Source organism: Budorcas taxicolor, chromosome 1 (genome assembly GCF_023091745.1).
Source record: "Budorcas taxicolor isolate Tak-1 chromosome 1, Takin1.1, whole genome shotgun sequence".
Lineage (NCBI taxonomy): Eukaryota > Metazoa > Chordata > Mammalia > Artiodactyla > Bovidae > Budorcas > Budorcas taxicolor.
In genome coordinates, this window is record NC_068910.1 from 179,675,880 (window position 1) to 179,689,650 (window position 13,771).

Genomic DNA, 13,771 nt, shown 5'->3' on the forward strand with positions numbered 1-13,771 from the left:
AAAACGATGGAAAAAAAAAAAAAACAGGAGCCCTCTCATGCAGGGCGTCTTCCGCCCTGAAAACTTGGCAAAAGGCAAACTGGACTGAAATACAGCACTCTCCATATAAGGAAGGCCAGCTAAACATGTCATGCGTAATTTATGGGTAGCAAGCAGAGAATTAACCTTTGCGTGCACATACTTGGCCCAGATGAAAACCGGGCTGGATGGCAGCCTCGGGAACAGGGATGCGGGACCTCTAGGGAGAAACCGTGGCTCGCGTCTGATGGACTCGCATCCCCCCCTCCCCCGACAAAGGCCGTTAAGTTGTAAGTACACTTCCACGCACCTGTTTCTTTTACCGCCCTCCCCCCCCTTTCCTTTCTTTCTCTTTCTTTGTTTTAGGCTGCCAAGTGGGAAGCTGGCAGGGCTGACAGTGTCCGCAGAGCCCGTGGAAGGGCTACTCGGAGCTGGGCTGCAGCTGCAACCTCCCGCTGTCCCTCTAGCTCGAGATGGTATGTGATCGGAAACCATCCAGCGCGGTGAACCGGCCCCAGCCTCCTTTCACTTCCTCCTTCAGCCATGTACAGTCCCGAAAGAGTACGAGCAATGCAGAGCAGCAGAGCAACACGAGCAAACTGGGAAAATGGAAACTTACCTCTCACATTTTTCCCCCCTCAGAGGCAGCCAGACTGCCGAGCGAGTGCCCAAGGCATTGTGGGAGTCATGATTCCAAGAGGCCCGCGATTTAAAATTGAACTTGTCAGTTCCCGGTCACGGGAGCATTGTGAGCGCCACAACTCATTCAGCTGCAGTGAAAAGACTGTTGCATGTCGCTGTGCAGCCTCTTATCGCCGAGGTCTGGTTTCCGCTGCTGCTGCGCGGCCCCTCCCCCGCCGGCCCAGCCCCACCAGGAAGCCCTGGGCGGACTCCGCGAGCCCCGGAACGCACGCGGCGACAGAAAAAAAAAAAAAAATGCTCTTCAACTTTCCGCCGCCCGGCGGCTCAGCCCCCCGCCACCTCGCCGCCCCTCAACCTAACAAGAGTCCGCCGGGGGTGGCGGTTGCCACTCGTCCATCGGCGCAGAAAGCAAAAGGAAACCCGAGCCGGCGCTGGCGCGGTGCATCCCCGCCGCCTCCCGGTGGTATCTTCCATCTTATACGTTCAACACTGTAACCTCCGAGCTATAGTGCCCACGGGACGCACCCCTGCTACTTTCTGATCCTTGAGACTGGCTGGGCAGACAGATAGGTTCGTTTTTGAAAGAGGCGGGAGGATGGGGCTTGGTAAGGCCGTTGGCAAGGTTAGACTGAAGGTGAGTCTCCAAAACTGGATAAAACAGTAGGAGCTGGTGGGACTGGCCGCTTTAAAATGCACCACGCAGATTTCGAACCTGGATGGCCCATAGACGGGAAAAACATCCGCAAGACTGCTAGTGTATATCTTTCTCCAGGAACAGGGCGTCCACGGTTTTGGAATTCTACGGTAAAACTGTCACACAAGCACGAATACTCACATACTAGCTTCCCATCTACTTTGTGAATAATATTTGGACTGTAAAACCCCTTTTCACCCCAACTCTGCATTATATGATATATAGAAAGTAGAGACTCCTCCTTCGTTGTACAATACTCATTTTCTGAAATACTGGAATCGTCCGAGGCAAATAAGTCATATTATTGCTAGAACAAAAGAAAACACAGCCCCAGATCATAATTCACTGGGTATTAATGAGATTTAACTTGCCTTCACTTTGAACGGAAAGAATCCTGGACTATTGTGATGTGATCAAGTTTTAGAGATTGCGGGGGCAGAATTTACTTAGGATTTAGGGAATAATTTATTCAACAATGATTATAATTTTAAAACTTTTTTCTATGTTTTGAATACAGTTTAGGAGCAAACGCTACCTATCGTGTGATGTTTCTACAAGTTTGTTAGGTTGTTTTAAAGATGGTGGAGACGGCTTAAGGAGGAGAAGGAAAAGCATCGTGAAAGGTGCTGAAGTACAAAACTACTTCTAGAGGTATTAATAACGACTTGAGTTCTCTACCCTTGGCTACATCCACAAAACACTGAGTTAATATTGTGCACTGCTCCCTTCCAGAACAAATTAATTAATTAATTAGATGGTGCCGCTTCTCAGTATTAATCATGAAAAAGTACCCAAGTGCACACCCAGTGGAAGCAAATTAAAAACGAAACCGACACTTTCTCAAAGGACAGGGATGGGCATTTTCTATCTGCCAATTAGGAGCTACCCCAAGCAATGAGGACTTCCTTTCTTCTAGTCCAGCATTCATTTCAACAACTACCTCAATAGACTGCTATGCAGCGATTCAAGAATGGATAACAACATACAGTCGCTCCCCTCAAGAATAATACCTCTACTAGGGAAGGGACTGGGGAAAAGATATAAACTAATTAATTCTGGCTGAAGGATAAATGCTAAAATGATGGGAGGCAAGACCAAGGTGCTTTCCAGTAGAGTCAAGAGGGCTTCCTGGAGGGGTTGTTTTAACAGGTGCCTTAAAGGGGGTATAGAAATTATCAAGATGAGTAGAGAGGTGAATCCAGGTTCTGTGGGAAAACAGCCTGGCAAATACAGTGGAACTGCTAGTCTTGGAGTTAGAAGTGAGCTGGATACTTGTAGGAGAGTGGCAGCAAGTGAGCTGAAAGTAGGTCTGTGTTCACCCAAGGAGTTTCAGCTTTACTTTGAAAACTGTGATACTCTAGATGAGTTTAATCAGCAAAGAGATAGGTTGCATTTGGACTTGTATTTCAGAGGGATCCTGTGGCAGCAGCGTGGAGAGTGAATGGGAGTGTGGGGTGGAGGCTGATGGAAGAAGGGTGATGGGTGTGGACAGACTGGAAAAATGACTCATGCAGGGAATGAGGAAGGGAGGAGCCTTGGGAGACTCCCAAGTCCCTGGCTTACCCTACTGGATTGTTTGCTACTTGCTTTTTAATTTTGCCTCCATTCTCCATGACAACAGAGACTGACTTCAGGCTGGGCCACCTGTGCATGTGCGAGCAGGTTGGAGGCCTTGTTGGCTTCCACACGCCCCTCCTCAGAATGACCAGTGAACCGCTAAGGGCTAATCCCAGTTGCAGGAACTTCTTTTCAATTGTTCTCAGACCCTTGCAGACTTCTAAGTCAGAGCTTTGGTGTTCTTTTTCATGTGGGTTAGAAAATTTGCTGTTTGGAGCAACATGATGAAAAACAAGACTTTGAACCTGTGTATGGTGCAAGAGGGGAAACTATTTTTCCACTTCAACACTGGAGGAGGGGGAAGTTCTGGGAACAAAAGAGAAATTGAAACTGAGACAAATTTTCTGCTCCACTGCACAGAGTAGAAAGAAATACAAGAAAGACCCTTAAATGTTAGGAACAGTAGAATAAACATCCTAGTACATGACAAAAAAGAGGGAAAAAATGTTATTCACACTAGTAAAGGAAAAAGGAGCGGCTAAGAAAACTCATACAAAGCAGTGGTCAACCCAGGACTTCAAAGTGAGTCCAAATAAATTGTGATATAAAACTTCATTCTCACTGGTTTAGCTTAATTTATTGTCATTGATAATACCATAACATGAATAATGACATTTAACATTTCGAAGCACTGTAGCAAACACCGGATCCTATGTTAAAATATTAAATCACATTGTCAGCTTTCACTACCAGTGGCATGCTAACCACATTTCAAATTGTGAAAATTATTAAAAAATCATTATAGTAATAAAAAGTAAATAGTTCCCCATTTAGAATACCAATCATATTCCCTCAGTGCTGGGATAGCATTATGGTTCCTCTTACATCTATGAAGTGTAGTTATAGTCCATAGGCTCATGAGTGAATGCATCTATAAGTATAAAAAGAACGTCATTTGTGGGTGGAGAGGGAAATTATAGAGAACAATTTTAGATGAAATAAAACTACATGTTAAGATAAAGGAAAGAATATTCACTGCAGTTTTCTGAAATATTTCAGACCATTCAAGTTTTAATTATACCAATGAATCCCAGTAGAAATATAGTTAAGGAATATGGTTTTTAGAGATAACATCAACTACCTGGTTTACCAATAAAATAGACAAAGGAAACGGTAGCATTTATCTTTTTCATTCAAGTGGGAGTCTTTACGGCACTGTGTAAATGTGTGTGTACAAATTGTATGTTTCTTGTCATATACACTACATTTATATATAGCTCAGTAAGCTCTCACAGCCGTCTAAATATTATTTGCTTTTTCTGCATCGTCCCCCTCAACTCATCATCTAAATGAAAATACCCTTAGAAGTTACACTCTTTAAACTTGAAATATGAAAAGGTCTTGAATCACAGATCTAAGAATGCTGTTTGTATTATTCTGAAGTAAAAATAATCCATTGGAAGATAGTGTCAAAACTAAGATTCAAATTCGGGCACCGTGATTTTTAACCCATGTTTAAATATAGATGGTTAAGACAAGCTGCTGGAAGGCAATGAAGAATTGGAAACACTCCCATATGGTGAATCCATTTTAAGTATATGCATTAAATGTATCTCCATTCAGTTTTACAGCAGGGAAGAGGTTTGAAGCATTTTTCTGTAGCCTGGATTCTAACCTGTTTAGGCATCTGAATAAATATATTAATATTTGATAGAATTATATGAATTTAGCTTACCTACATTTAGTTTAGGACTTTTATATATTTCACATATAAGTAAGTTTTAAAACCATACCTAGTATTTAAATATTAATGATATATATATTCTATTATATATCATGTATATATAGTATGTTATGTAATAGGACATATACACCATTTAATATGCAAATCACATAAATGTAAAAACATTATATAAATTCAACATACTTGTCTTACAATGTATATAAATATTAAAACTGAATTAAAATATTAATTTTATTGTGCATTTTTTTGGCACCCCTGAGTAGGCATGAACCAATTGTGCATTTTTCAATTAGACTATTTTATCTAAAACTTGAATCTAAATCTTCATTATAATTATTTTGGCATATGGAAAAAAAGAATTAGAAAGCAAATACATTTCAGAATTAAAGGTTTAGAACCACAGAATTATAGTAGAGAATGGAACATTGGAGACTTATCTAGTCCGTCTCCCTTATTAGACCAGAGCATTGTATAAATAAGTTGGAACAATGTCAGAGAAGAACTAGCATCAATGTCTTCTAACTCAGGCCATTTATTTTCATCATTTTTGCTTAAAGACACTGAGGCAACACATAGTTGCCTCATATATGAAGCTCTGAGCTCAACTGAGCTCTCATACAGGCATAACTGCTCCCCAAGTTTAATGTGAAGAGGGGCCACATTAGATTTTGAGGAGTATACATCTTTCCTTCCCTATTTCTTCCTTGTTTCTCTTTTCTTTTTTTCCTTTCCGTTTTTCCATTCTTCCTCCCTTCTTTCCATAACAGAAAACATTTGCACACAATGCCACCGTTCAAATGTTCGTGGAGCATCCACTGTGCTAAGTCCTATTCTAGGCAGTGTGGTTTACAGAAATGAACAACACAGCCCACTCACTTCCTTCAAGGAGTTTACAGTCTGCTAGAGGAGATAGGCAGTAAACAAAAAATAAAGGAACAAATAAACCTCTGAGGCAATTTCAGATGGAGGTAAGTACACGAAGTGAAAGATAGCAGGCTGAGGGGATAAGGAGGGGAGGCTATGTGTTAAACAGGACAAGTGGTAAAGGGTTGAGATGGTGAGAAGTAGGCATAGTCCTCAAGACAGCGAAAACTATCTGGGAAAAAAATCACTCAAAGCAGTGGGAACTGCAGGCCTAGCACCTTGAATCTTCAGCGTCTGTTAGGACTGGAAATCCAATCACCCATAAAAACTAATGGGCCAGAGTTCCCTGTTGGTCCAGCGGTTAAGACTTCACCTTCCAATGCAGGGGGTGCAGGTTCAGTCCCTGGTCAGGGAGCTAAGCTCCCACATGCCTTATGGCCAAAAAGCCAAAGCATAAAACAGAAGTAATATTGTAACAAATTCAAAAAAGACCTTAAAAATGGTCCACATTAAAAAAAAAATCTTTAAAAACTAATGGGCTGCTTAACTTCAAAGACCTTAGAGTCCAGTGAGAAACTGATGAATCTTAATAAGATTAGTCACACTGATGATACATAGCTACAATCCTGATAATTTTGGCCAGCAGGAACCATTGACATGTTTGGTTATGTTAGAGGTGGGGATGTGGGTATAACTGGCACAGGATTGGGATTTGCTTTTCATGAAGATGACTAGATTACATTTGACTGCTATGTGCAGAAGGCTGATAGTCTAATCTCAAAACAGAATGCAGGAAATACACTGCTGCTAAGAATGAAAGCAAGTCAAAAGAGTGGGCTGTGGCCAGAATGGCAATGACAGCAAATGGCTGAAGACCTGAGAGAAAGTGATTTGAGGGTCGGTAGCAGTGAGATGCAGTAAACATTAGAATCTTCCATTGCAGAGAGGAGCGGGTTGGGGGCGGGGGGGAGATTTACTCCCGTAAACACAGGATAGAACACTCAAAATTACTGAAGATAGAACATTATAAAAATCAGCAGTGATTCCAGTTCCCAGAAATTGTTACTGATACTATTACAGTTTATTTCTTTCCAAGTTTTCCTCAATGCATGTTTTAAAACAGTTGACATTGTGTTACAAATGCAATTTTGTGTTCTCCTTTTTTCCCACTTCACCTCATAATATAACTTTATAAAACATAATACCTCCCATGTCATTCATATTCATTATAATCCTCAGTTATCATAAAAGGTAACAAAGACTGGAGAACTGACCCTTGACCAAAACCTCATAGTCAGCAGGCAGTCAAGTCTCCTGCCCCATAGTACAGCATTCCTGAGCCTACATCCCAGATCCTGAAGTCATGTGTCTAAGGTGTATTGTACTTAAGGCAATGGCACCCCACTCCAGTACTCTTGCCTGGAAAATCCCATGGACAGAGGAGCCTGGAAGGCTGCAGTCCATGGGGTCACGAAGAGTAAGACATAACTGAGCGACTTCACTTTCACTTTTCACTTTCATGCATTGGAGAAGGAAATGGCAACCCACTCCAGTGTTCTTGCCTGGAGAATCCCAGGGATGGCAGAGCCTGGTGGGCTGCCGTTTATGGGGTCACACAGAGTCGGACACGACTGAAGCGACTTAGCAGCAGCACACTATGTTTGGGAAATACACATGTCTCCTAATACAGACTGTCATTAAGGGAAAAAAATATATAATAATGATCTTTTAATAAACAAAAAAGTTATAAGAATAAGTATGAAACTGGTAGCTAGAGTGTCAAAGTGACATATTACCTATATTATGTTATAATATAGTATATAATATATACTTATTATATAAGCATATACTTATATAATTAGTGTACTATTATGAAATACTTTCTACCATCTCATAAAATGATGTACTATGGGTAAGCAGAGAATCCTCTTGTAATCATTTTAAAATAGTATCTATTAGATCTAACAGTATAAATGTTATACTGTATTTATCTCATGGACTGTAATCCAAATATGTCTACATTTTAATTCTGTTCTATGTAGAAAAAAAGCATCTGGAGAAAATGTGGCCATTGCACTATTTGTTCCTAAATGCAAAAAAAAAAAAACTTAAACATCAATAGCAAGATTGATTTTTCTTTTCCTAAATGCCCAGTGTATCTATCTACTCATTTATTTCTAAAGTTCCTTTCTTTTGGTTACTATGATATTCCACATTCTTCTCTCTTTTCACTCCGTTAAATGGGTTATTTCTTTCTGGATCTTTTCCGCATCTATTTCCTTCTTTCTTTTCTGTTTCCAGAAATTATTTTCAAACCATGTCTCAAGCTATGTCCTAAAGGGACTTCTGAATAAGAACTTTTGTCACATGAAAATGGTAGGAGTATTGTATACACATCTTTTTTCTCTTCTTCCCTTGTTGCCTTGTCTAGTAGTGTGGGAACTAAGCAATACAGTCATAAATTAATTCTAATGTCTTAAGGTAGACATCAGGGTGCTCCCTGCTGCTTCTTGATTCGTTTAAAAATATTTATTAAGCACCACACACTGAGAGTTATACTTACACTCCAAATACAGAAATTATGAAGACTTCTTCATGGTGCTCACAATCTACTCTAGTATGGGGGAAGACATAAAGGGGGGAAAAAACCCTACACATTTGGAAATAACTGTGAAAAGAAGAGAAACGAAAAGCAAAGGAGAAAAGGAAAGATATAAGCATCTGAATGCAGAGTTCCAAAGAATAGCAAGGAGAGATAAGAAAGCCTTCCTCAGTGACCTATGCAAAGAAATAGAGGAAAACAGCAGAATGGGAAAGACTAAAGATCTCTTCAAGAAAATCTGAGATACCAAGGGAACATTTCATGCAAAGATGGGCTCGATAAAAGACAGAAATGGTATGGACCTAACAGAAGCAGAAGATATTAAGAAGAGGTGGCAAGAATACACAGAACTATACAAAAAAGATCTTCACGACCAAGATAATCACGATGGTGTGATCACTCGCCTAGAGCCAGATATCCTGGAATGTGAAGTCAAGTGGGCATTAGAAAGCATCTCTACGAACAAAGCTAGTGGAGGTGATGGAATTCCAGTTGAGTTATTTCAAATCCTGGAAGATGATGCTGTGAAAGTGCTGTACTCAATATGTCAGCAAATTTGGAAAACTCAGCTTTGGCCACAGGACTAGAAAAGGTCAATTTTCATTCCAGTCCCAAAGAAAGGCAATGCCAAAGAATGCTCAAACTACCGCACAACTGCACTCATCTCACATGCTAGTAAAGTAATGCTCAAAATCCTCCAAACCAGGCTTCAGCAGTACGTGAACCGTAAACTTCCAGATGTTCAAGCTGGTTTTAGAAAAGGCAGAGGAACCAGAGATCAACTTGCCAACATCCACTGGATCATCGAAAAAGAGATCATCAGACAAGAGAGTTCCAGAAAAACATCTATTTCTGCTTAATGATTATGCCAAAGCCTTTGCCTGTGTGGATCACAATAAACTGTGGAAAATTCTTCAGGAGATGGGAATACCAGACCACCTGACCTGCCTTTTGAGAAACCAGTATGCAGGTCAGGAAGCAACAGTTAGAACTGGACATGGAACAACAGACTGGTTCCAAATAGAAAAAGGAGTACATCAAGGCTGTATATTGTCACCCTGCTTATTTAACTTCTATGAGGAGTACATCATGAGAAACACTGGACTGGAAGAAGCACAAGCTGGAATCAAGATTGCCAAGAGAAATATCAATAACCTCAGATATGCAGATGATACCATCTTTATGCAGAAAGTGAAGAGGAACTAAAAAGCCTCTTGATGAAAGTGAAAGAGGAGAGTGAAAAGCTTGACTTAAAGCTCAACATTCAGAAAACAAAGATCATGGCATCTGGTCCCATGACTTCATGGGAAATAGATGGGGAAACAATGGAAACAGTATCAGACTTTATTTTTTTGGGCTCCAAACCCACTGCAGATGATGACTGCAGCCATGAAATGAAAAGACACTTACTCCTTGGAAGGAAAGTTATGATCAACCTAGATAGCATATTCAAAAGCAGAGACATTATTTTGCCAACAGAGGTCTGTCTAGTCAAGGCTATGGTTCTTCCAGTGGTCATGTATGGATGTGAGAGTTGGACTGTGAAGAAAGCTGAGCGCCGAAGAATTGATGCTTTTGAGCTGTGGTGTTGGAGAAGACTTTTGAGAATCCCTTGGACTGCAAGGAGATCCAACCAGTCCATTCTGAAGGAGATCAGCTCTGGGATTTCTTTGGAGGGAATGATGTTGAAGCTGAAACTCCAGTACTTCAGCCACCTCATGCTAAAAGTTGACTCCTTGGAAAAGACTCTGATGCTGGGAGGGATTGGGGGCAGGGGGAGAAGGGGACAAGACGATGAGATGGCTGGATGGCATCACCGACTTGTTGGACATGAGTTTGGGTGAACTCCGGGAATTGGTGATGGACAGGGAGGCCTGGCGTGCTGCAATTCATGGGGTCGCAAAGAGTTGGACACGACTGAGCGACTGAACTGAACTGACACATTTGGAAAAAGAGTGTAGCAAGTGAAATAATTCAATTAAACCCATGTGCTAAGCAGATGGCAAGGAGGGTAGAGCTAGGCAAAGCCTCACTCCTCATAGACTCCTAAGCAGCTTCAAATGGTAAGATTACCTGGCACATATGTGTTAAGTGTTTGATGGCAGAAAGAAAGACACAGAAAGTCTTGAAGGGCCATTAGACAAACAACTTGATGCTACTACCACTTTTAACAAATCATTACACAATAGCAACAGTGAGGAGAAGTTTGCTTTTCTTATTTTTCATGCTGCCATTATGTAAAGTCAACAGAGTGTCAAGTCTAGTTCCCAGACCCTGGGGCTCCAGACAGCCAGACTTCCTCACCCTGCCCGGAGGGAACACCCGGCTGCCCCAGCAACTCACTTCAAGCTTCCCCCAGACCTTTAACAACAAATTCCCAACTAGGTGATAGGAGATTATCTGATTAAAGTCATTCACACTAAGGTGAGAATGAGGCTTAATCCTTCAAAAGTGTTTGCTTTGACAAAAGGATAGCTTGTTAACCCTAATGAACTGCTAATTGGCAGAACTGGAGGGCTCTATGGAAAAGATCCCTCCTCCTCACTTCCCCAGACTCCCCACCCCCTCGTCCTTCCCTGTCTATTTTCCTTCCTGAAATAAAGGAAGAAGGAAACTGGTGCATTCAGAGATGTTAGGGAACTCCTGTTACCCACACTATCTCTTTGAACCCTCAAGAGAGACATGTGAGATGGCATTTATGAGCCCATCCTAGAAAGGAGGAGACCGAAACCAGGGCAGTGACTCTTGACTTCAGCCATATTTTGGATCCATAGAGTACAACCATCTATTTCTGGGCTGCAATTAAATCAGTATTTCTAGGCATGGCATTGGTATTTTCTTATAAGTTCCCCAGATCATTCCTCTGTACAGTCAAGTTTTCCTACTGCAGAGCTAGAGTTTATGTGATGAAATTACTCAGAATCAGTGGCAATGCATGGGCCTGCTCTGTCTCCTCCCATTGGCAAGTTTAGTTGGCACAAGAGAAGCAATGTTATCGGCAGGAAACTCTATCTCAAGTCCAGTTAGGTTTTTGGGTAAACAGGTGCCCATACACATGTAGAAATGAGGGAGTCAGACTAGTTGTGAGGAAGTAAGGTGATGCGGCCCTTTTGTTGTGTACCTGGTTGGATGAGGTGCTTCTTAGGCAATCAAAACAGGCTATATGTTATACCAGATAAGCATCAGTAAAGTTTGGGCTTAAAAAAACTATCTAGAGAAACAATCAAGCCCACACAGAGGATAATCCTACATGTTCTGTAATGCTTAGGTTGCTGTTTGCTTAAAATTCTATACCCTGTTTCTTTCTAAGAAATTGTAATCATGAGCACAATTGAGAATAGTACCAAAGCTTCAGAGCATCCTGATCCACTTTGGGATTTATTTATATCAGATTACAGAAAATATAATTATATGTGTGTATATCAGTTCAGTTCAGTCTCTCAGTTGTGTCCGACTCTTTGCGACCCCATGAATCGTAGCACGCCAGGCCTCCCTGTCCATCACCATCTCCTGGAGTTCACTCAGACTCACCTCCATCGAGTCCGTGCTGCCATCCAGCAATCTCATCCTCGGTCGTCCCCTTCTCCCCCTGCCCCCAATCCCTCCCAGCATCAGAGTCTTTTCCAATGAGTCAACTCTTTGCATGAGGTGGCTGAAGTACTGGAGCTTCAGCTTTAGCATCATTCCTTCCAAAGAAATCCCAGGGCTGATCTCCTTCAGAATGGACTGGTTGGATCTCCTTGCAGTCCAAGGGATTCTCAAGAGTCTTCTCCAACACTACAGTTCAAAAGCATCAATTCTTTGGCGCTCAGCCTTCCTCACAGTCCAACTCTCACATCCATCCATATGTATATATATATATATATATATATATATATATATGTTGCAGCCATGAAATTAAAAGATACCTACTCCTTGGAAGAAAAGTTATGACCAACCTAGATAGCATATTCAAAAGCAGAGACAATTACTTTGCCAACAAAGGTCCGTCTAGTCAAGGCTATGGTTTTTCCAGTGGTCATGTATGGATGTGAGAGTGGGACTGTGGAAAAAGCTGAGTGCCAAAGAACTGATGCTTTTGAACTGTGGTGTTGGAGAAGACTCTTGAGAGTCTTGAGAGTCTCTTGAGAGATCCAACCAGTCCATCCTAAAGGAGATCAGTCCTGGGTGTTCATTGTAAGGACTGATGCTAAAGCTGAAACTCCAGTACTTTGGCCACCTCATGCGAAGAGCTGACTCATTGGACAAGACCCTGAGGCTGGGAGGGATTGGGAGCAGGAGGAGAAGGGGACGACAGAGGATGAGATGGCTGGATCGCATCACTGACTCGATGGATGTCAGTTTGGGTGAACTCCGGGAGTTGGTGATGGACAGGGAGGCCTGGCGTGCTGCGATTCATGGGGTCACGAAGAGTCAGACACGACTGAGCGACTGAAATGAACTGAACTGAACTTAACTGATATATAAGTTCTAGAATACATATAGATATGTATATGTATATATAAGAAAATATATGTATGTTTGATTATATATGTGACTTTTTTAGAAATAAAAGGTCTGGCAAATTTTAGTATATTTTATGAATTCACTCACCAACTAACATGGTTATAACATAAAGACAAATAAATAACAGGACATTTCTCATTTGAATCTCATTTGCAGGTGGTGTTATTAGGTATAATATACCATCTTTGAGAATGTGCGGTCAGCCCAAAGGACCCTTCTGGTCACACCTGGCTGGCCTCAAATGTCCTTATTTCTGCCAGAGGCTTAGCAATGAGTAATCGCTGACAGGACCTGATCCCCTCCAGCCTTCTCAGTAATTCATGTATTTTTGGACAGTGTTGAACATTCTTTTCCCTTTTCAAACTCCTCTCAACATAGGCCATCAGCTCACCAGTAACTGGGGCATTTTCACTCTTTTTGCTGTTGGCTTTCCTACCTGGTCCACGAATAGTCACTGAGCACTTGACATAATTCTGCCTTTCCTGGAATCTGAGGCTACAGGGTGAGCAACACTAGACCCCAAGCCTCTCGAAAGATACAGTCCCACTGGGGCAACAGATATGAAATAGTAAGTAATTATAATCAGGTAAGTAAACAATAAGACCTCCCTGGTAGCTCAGATGGTAAAGAATCTGCCTGCAGTGCAGAAAACCTGGGTTTGATCCCTGGGCAGAAAGATCCCCTGGAGAAGGGAATGGCAAGCCACTCCAGTAGTCTTGCCTGGAGAATCCCATGGACAGAGGAGCCGGGCGGGCTACGGTTCACAGGGTCACAAAGAGTCAGACACAACTGAGAGACTAACACACACAGGTAAACAGTACACATTTGCAAAGTGTAGTGAAAGAGAAAAAAGAATGTGAACAAGTGACTCTAAATTCCAAAGATAGACAATTATCATCTTTATGACCTCCCCTTTATTTCATTGAATTCAAACATCTGGACTCATTGCCTTGTGAGAGTCATCATAGTGTATAAACTACGTGTCTACACTGCTCGAATCCCTCATTTGAAAGATAGAATTCTGTTACTGTTTTTGCATGCAACAGTGACTTTACTTCTGTTAAGATGCACCGTGTCCACCACACAGCCCCTGAGGGCAAGGTTTGAAGAAATCTGTGACTTATCATTACCGTTCTGCTCTTGC

At 41.7% G+C, this 13,771-nt stretch overlaps 1 protein-coding gene across 8 annotated transcripts in view; it reads right to left on the bottom strand.

The window, feature by feature from the left end:
- The window catches only part of MBNL1 (muscleblind like splicing regulator 1), a 189,481-nt gene extending 188,695 nt beyond the window's left edge, over positions 1–786 (bottom strand). For all 8 annotated transcript variants that reach the window (XM_052647743.1, XM_052647695.1, XM_052647686.1 and 5 more), the window contains exon 1: positions 638–786. The gene's annotated coding sequence lies outside the window, so the exon portion shown is untranslated. The remainder of the gene's footprint in view (positions 1–637) is intronic.
- Between the last annotated feature and the right edge of the window lie 12,985 nt (positions 787–13,771).